Source organism: Anomalospiza imberbis, chromosome Z (genome assembly GCF_031753505.1).
Source record: "Anomalospiza imberbis isolate Cuckoo-Finch-1a 21T00152 chromosome Z, ASM3175350v1, whole genome shotgun sequence".
In the NCBI taxonomy this organism is placed as follows: domain Eukaryota; kingdom Metazoa; phylum Chordata; class Aves; order Passeriformes; family Viduidae; genus Anomalospiza; species Anomalospiza imberbis.
This window is the reverse complement of record NC_089721.1, coordinates 70,892,292-70,898,291: the sequence shown is the minus strand read 5'-3', so window position 1 is coordinate 70,898,291 and position 6,000 is coordinate 70,892,292.

The window sequence follows — 6,000 nt, the reverse complement described above, 5'->3', positions numbered from 1 at the left end:
TTTTAATTACAACCTGCTGGCCTAGAGCTGCTGAAATACATTAATGCAAACTTCGAATTGTTCTTAGTGCATGTAGTTCCATCACAGATATTTTAGACATTCCATAATGATATTGTAAAATACTATACACTAGCATTTTATGTAAGATATAAAACAGATTTTGTTTCTCTGCTTGAACAGTGAGATGGGACCAACTGTGGACCCTTGCCTGAACCATTCCGGGATTCTGGAATTCCATGAACTGAGCATTTGCACGGCTCTTACAGCATGAAATGAATCAATTTACTTATATTCCATGAACCTATTTTAATTTGGCAAAAATGAAGCTTTGTTCTAGGATGCAAAACCAGTAATGGAATCATAGAGCTGTGAAGGCTGGAAAAGACCTCTGTGACCAATGGGTTCATTGGACAGGAAAAGCACAAAATGATCACCATAGAAAACTGTTACTGCTTCTTTTGTTCAGGATTTTTCATATAATATATAAATAATACGTATATATCTATATCAGGATAATGCATATATAAATATATATATATATATAGATGTATCAGGGTTATTATATTGCTCAATTCAGAGGTTATCAGAGAACATGTCACCTCAGTGAGTTTTAGGACAGCTGAATCCTATCCTTCTAAATACATTATTCAAGAGAAGCTGAGTCAGAAAATAATGCTTAGAGGAACATATAAAATGACTTCTACATCCAGCTATAAAATTTTTAATGTGTGTAAACAACTTTAAACATTTTGACTGAGTTTAATGCCAGTTGAATTTTCTCCTGAGTAACTGAGCCCTTTTAGCTGCTCCACCTACAGACTCTCCAGGGTAGAGCTTCTAGAATAAGATAAATTAAATTAATTATTAATTATATACATCTTCTTAACCTGGGAATTACTCTCACAGCTATGTTGCTTTTTTTTTTTTTTTTTTTTTTCCCAAAATAAAACCAGTATATCCAATAATTTCTGTTGTGGTTTTTATCTTGTTTCACTTGACTAATTTTAAAATAGACACTGAAGAGTTTGAGGTCTATGTAAGGATAACTTCAACCTTCTGTTTAATTTTATTTCTTATTTCTATTATTAATCTTGCACATAAAATTTGGTTAGCTTTTTCCGCATCTAGGAAAAAAGAGGGAATGCCTTTTTTTTTAACTCTCTCAACTCCTTCCTTGTGATGGCAGATTTCAGACCTTAAAGTCTGATCCGACTTACAGCTGGATATACTTAGTAGTAGTTCAGATATCTGAATTAGGAACATTTCACTTCTGTTTGCTATCACTTAAAAAAAAAAATCAGTAGAGTGGTCCACACTACTTCTCCTATGATACAAAAAACATTCCCAAATTATAATAAGGTCTTACAGGCAGAACACACAAATCACTTCTGGAATGATTTGCTAAAATATGTTGCCTTTTTTACATTTTTATTTGTGTCACAAAGGTAAATAATCAGACATTCCAAGCTGGGTAATCCTTTTGTAGCCGAAGCTTTGCAGCATTGAGAGATCTTTTGTTTAATTGCATGGAACAGTTCCCTCATGACATTTTTCATCACTTTTTTTGCTTTTATCAAGTTGTCTTGCGTCTTAAGTATCTTCCTCTTCTCTTTTTTAAGCCCCACTTAATGGTTTTGTTCCTTTTCAGTATGCCTCAGGCAACATATTCTTTTTTTTTCCTTCTGCAGTGAAAGTATTGCTCTGAAACCACTACTAAAATACTTTCGAATTTTAAAAATGATAAAACCAAAACTGTGGAATAATTTATCCATTTGTTGCATATGCAAGGGACTTTATATTGAATAATGTATTCACTTATATATATATATATATATATATACACACATATATATATATATGTATGTAACTGAATTAATAAAAAAAATGTGAGTCAAAATTGCTTCTTAAATGGCTGTAATATCCTTCATATGCATTGAAGTTCTACAAATAAGCACACAGAGAGAGGAGATCATAACTCTTTACTTATTTCTTTTTTATTGAGAATAAACTTAGAGTGGGAATAAATTAGTTTTAGCTCTTCTTGCTTACTAGTTTTTTGTTTGCCGAAATTTAGGCATCTACCAAACCAGTGCCTATATTTAAAGGGTGGGAGAAAAGGAAGTTAGGCCAACTAATCTCATTTCCTGGCCTGAAATAATGCTGAAAAATTAAATCAACCAAGTTTCTGTGTGAAAACAAGAACATCAAAGCTAATCAAAAGACACTCATCTAAAGCAAGGAAGCCACAGGGAGAGAATAAAGCAGAGAGGCTGAAGAATAATTAAAAAAAAAGGTGTTGACTACCTAATCTGAGCAACACTTTTGAAACAGTCTCAAATGACATTCTTCTAAGTAAGAAAAAAAATCACAGTCTAGACTAAAATATTTCATTTTATATTATTTATTCTATTTCCACATTAATGACGATCTGGAGATAGCACAATTACATTGGGGGACAGAATTAGAAATCAAAATGATTGGTCAGACATCCTATACAAATGGTAAAAAGAAAAGAAAGCACAGGTAAAAATCAACCAAACAAGCAGCTCAATACTTGGTGGTAAAGCCACTGTCATCTACAGCAGATCACCTGCAGCTGTGCAGAATTCCTGTGCTCAAGGTTCAGGTTAAATGGTTTTCTTTTCCTTTTGCCTTGGAGCAGAGAGGTTTAATCAAATGAGTTTCCAAGGTCTTTTCCAAAAATACTTTTAAAACAGATCTTTGGTGAAGATACCAGAGATATTTAACAACTGAAGATTGGGCACGCACTGAACATGCAGAGGTGTGGGATGAGGGAACAGCTGAAAATAAATTTTTACATTGTCTTGTCACTTCTACTTTCGATACCTGTACTGGTCTAGACATCCACCACTGGGTGCTTTTGTTGATTCAAGTAATGAAGAGCTGAGAATGCTTTTACTTGTAAAATCAATGTGGCCATTGAGAAACATCATTTTCAGCACTGTAAGAAAGTATTTACACCCACTGACTCTAGTTTAATTGGATCCTTCATTAGCAAAATGACGGTCTATGTTTTTACTCTGTTTCAAAATGTCAAAATAATATTAATGGCTTTACTTAAAGTTATTTCCCACCCTTGTTTGGGAAGAAAATGCAATCACTTGGGAAAACTGTGGATTAAAAAATAATCTGCGTTATGAGCTTTTCTCTGGAAAAATTTCCTGTATGCAGATGGACACTTGCATGTTTCTGATTATTCACTATATATTCTGATTATTCACAATTGTTCAAAATGTTGGAATTGGCCGAACTTAAAGTGGAGGTTCAAGCAGAGCAAAAGAGGCATCACTCATCCTTCTGCATCAGCTACATGATGCCAATATATCATGGCATCCTCTATGAAAGAAGATTTTCCATTTTACAACAGTCAGGGAACAGGATGGGAGAGAATCTCTGGGATCAGCAGATGCAAATGCTTCCCAAAGCTGGGAGATATAACATACAATATTTTCCCTAAAGAAATCTAATTTAATCCCACAAGTACTTATAGTCTTAGGTTCTACTTTTTCAAATGCAGAGCTGCGTTCCTGTCTTATCCAAGCAACTCCTAATTGCATCTATCATGTTGCACTTTTTTCCTATTAATTTTCTTCCGTATTTCTAAGAGAACTGCTGCTAGCTAAAGAACCCAAGCCCTTTGGCAGTGATTTTCCCTCCTTTACCATAGCAGTGGCTTTTATGGGCAGCTATTCCAAATTTAACATGTGCAGTTCTAACATGAATGATCAGAACATAATCATTATTTTAAACCATGTCTGGTGTGTGTCTTTTACCCGCAAAAAGTATTTATGATGCCCATTCTAACAAAGACAGCTTTCTTGGTAAGCATTAATTTCTATTCATATTTACAAAGACCAAACTTATCAAAAGACATCTTGCCCAAACTTTCCCAATTAATGTGTTACAGTTTTGTGTGCTAGTTCCTTTCAAAAAATCTAGCAAGGGACTCCATAGTCCTCTTCAGATTTGAGTGCAAGAAGGTCTCTCGAGCCTTACAAATCACTTTACAAATCGCCGGTAGCTGCTGACTTTGCTTTTGTTGCTCTACTCAGTAATTCCAGTTTAAAATTATGTCTCTCTTGGCTTTAAGTTGTAACTTTCCCATGCTCTAATTTCTAGCCCACCCTTGCTGTGTAATTGCCTAACTTTTTTGGGGTGTTGGTTATTTGTTTCATTGTTTGTGGTTTTTCCCCGTTCAAGATTTTTTAGTGCTGTCTTTTCCCAGATGTGCTGTGTTTAACTTCTGGGAATTGCTTCTTTATCACTGTGCTTCCTGAAATCCAAGACCCTGAACTCACCTCAAATCAGTTATTTCCTTTTGATTCCTTGTGTCTTATCTATTTATTTGGAGGTAGTTATTCACCCAAAGCGCCACGGAATCCTTCTCTTTCCCTGAATCTTAGCTGCATTTCATTCATGACAGGTTTAACAGCTTCTGTTTGAAAGAAATTCCAAATCTCACCCACAATCAGGGGGTTGCTGAACTCTTCTACCCAGTTGTCTTCTTAAAATACTTTAGTTTCTCAAGATCTTTTAAACACTGTCATCCTCTCACACAGAAATACTTCTGCTAAATTTACAAATTTAAACAAAATCAGCTTCTGATTAGTCAGCGAACAGGTCTGTTAGAGCCACTGATGGCTTGTTAGGACCATCAAAGCAGTGCAGAAAGTGGAGCAAGAAAGTGGCTCCGTGACCTCTTGGCTACTTGGGTTTTGTTTCAGAGATAACAAAATGTGGCTCCCGCTTCTCACCCCTAGAAGTCACAGATAATATGAGCGTGGAGCTAAATTAAGCTGCGACATGTTCCAAAAGACAAAAACCCCTACAGTTTCCAGGTTGCCACCGTACGGTGAGGTTCAGAGCTGCAGTTCAAAGGGATAAATCTTCTCAGATGACAAAACCAGACTGGGTCCTGTTGTTATCGCAATGACCAGCAGCCCGCACTCGGGGACTGTCAGCAGGGCCACGTTTTTGTTTTCACTGCTTTTGTTTGCTCCCCACCGGTGCAGAACTATTCGATACATGCTCTTGGCCTTAAAGAACAAGCAGCAAATTTCCTAAGCCAGGGGCTTTTTTTTTTTTTTTTTTTTTTTTTGGGGGGGGGGGGACGGGGGGTGGCTATGTAGGGAGAAACAGCAAGGGGAGAACAAATGTAAATTTTCAGGTGACAACCTACAGAAACTGCTCCTGAGGGGAAGCGCCAGCTATTCCAGCACCACACAGCCCCGCTCTCGACGGAGGAAGCACCAACCCTTGGTGCGGAGCTGATGTGAGCGGGGAAGGAGCTCTCGGAGGAGCCCAGCGCTCCCGTGCCAGACCCAGCTGGCGGGGCAGGTGTGGGATCCGGCCAGCACCGGGACCAGCACCTTTGGGAGCCCCGTGTGCTGCCCCAGGGAGGGCTTTTGCGTCCATCCCACGGCGCAATTCCCGGAGGCTAGGGAGAGCCGAAGGAATGCGCAGAACCGCCCTTGGGACTAGCTCTACCTGCACCGCCCGCTCTCCGAGACCCCCCGTTCCCTCCAGCAGCCGCCGGCCCCCGGTCCCGTCCCTCTCCTCCATCCCCTCTTCCCGGCCCCCTCCCTCTCTTCCTCTCCCCCTCCCCAGCCCCTCACCGGCCCGGCGGCACGGCCCCTCCTCCGCCTCCCTTCGCTGTAAATCCTCCCCTGGCGCTGGGCAGGGGCTTTTCGCTCCCTTCTCACTCTGCCTCAGCACGTTTACTTAGCCGCGGTTAATTATCGTCTGGTTCTTATTTTTTAAGGGAAAATTCAGCGCGGTTCTCTTGGATTTCCTGTTGCGGCGGAGCGGCGGAGGGGGAGGGAAGGGAAAACCCCGACCTACTCTGCTTTTATTCACCTCTTTTTCGCCCCTCTCCGCAGAGGGGTGGGTGCGAACAACGTGGAGCCCAGCCCTCGGTGGCACCGGCCGGGCAGGCTGGGGCGCACCCCAGGCGGGCTTCCCGCGGCCGAAGCCTCTCGC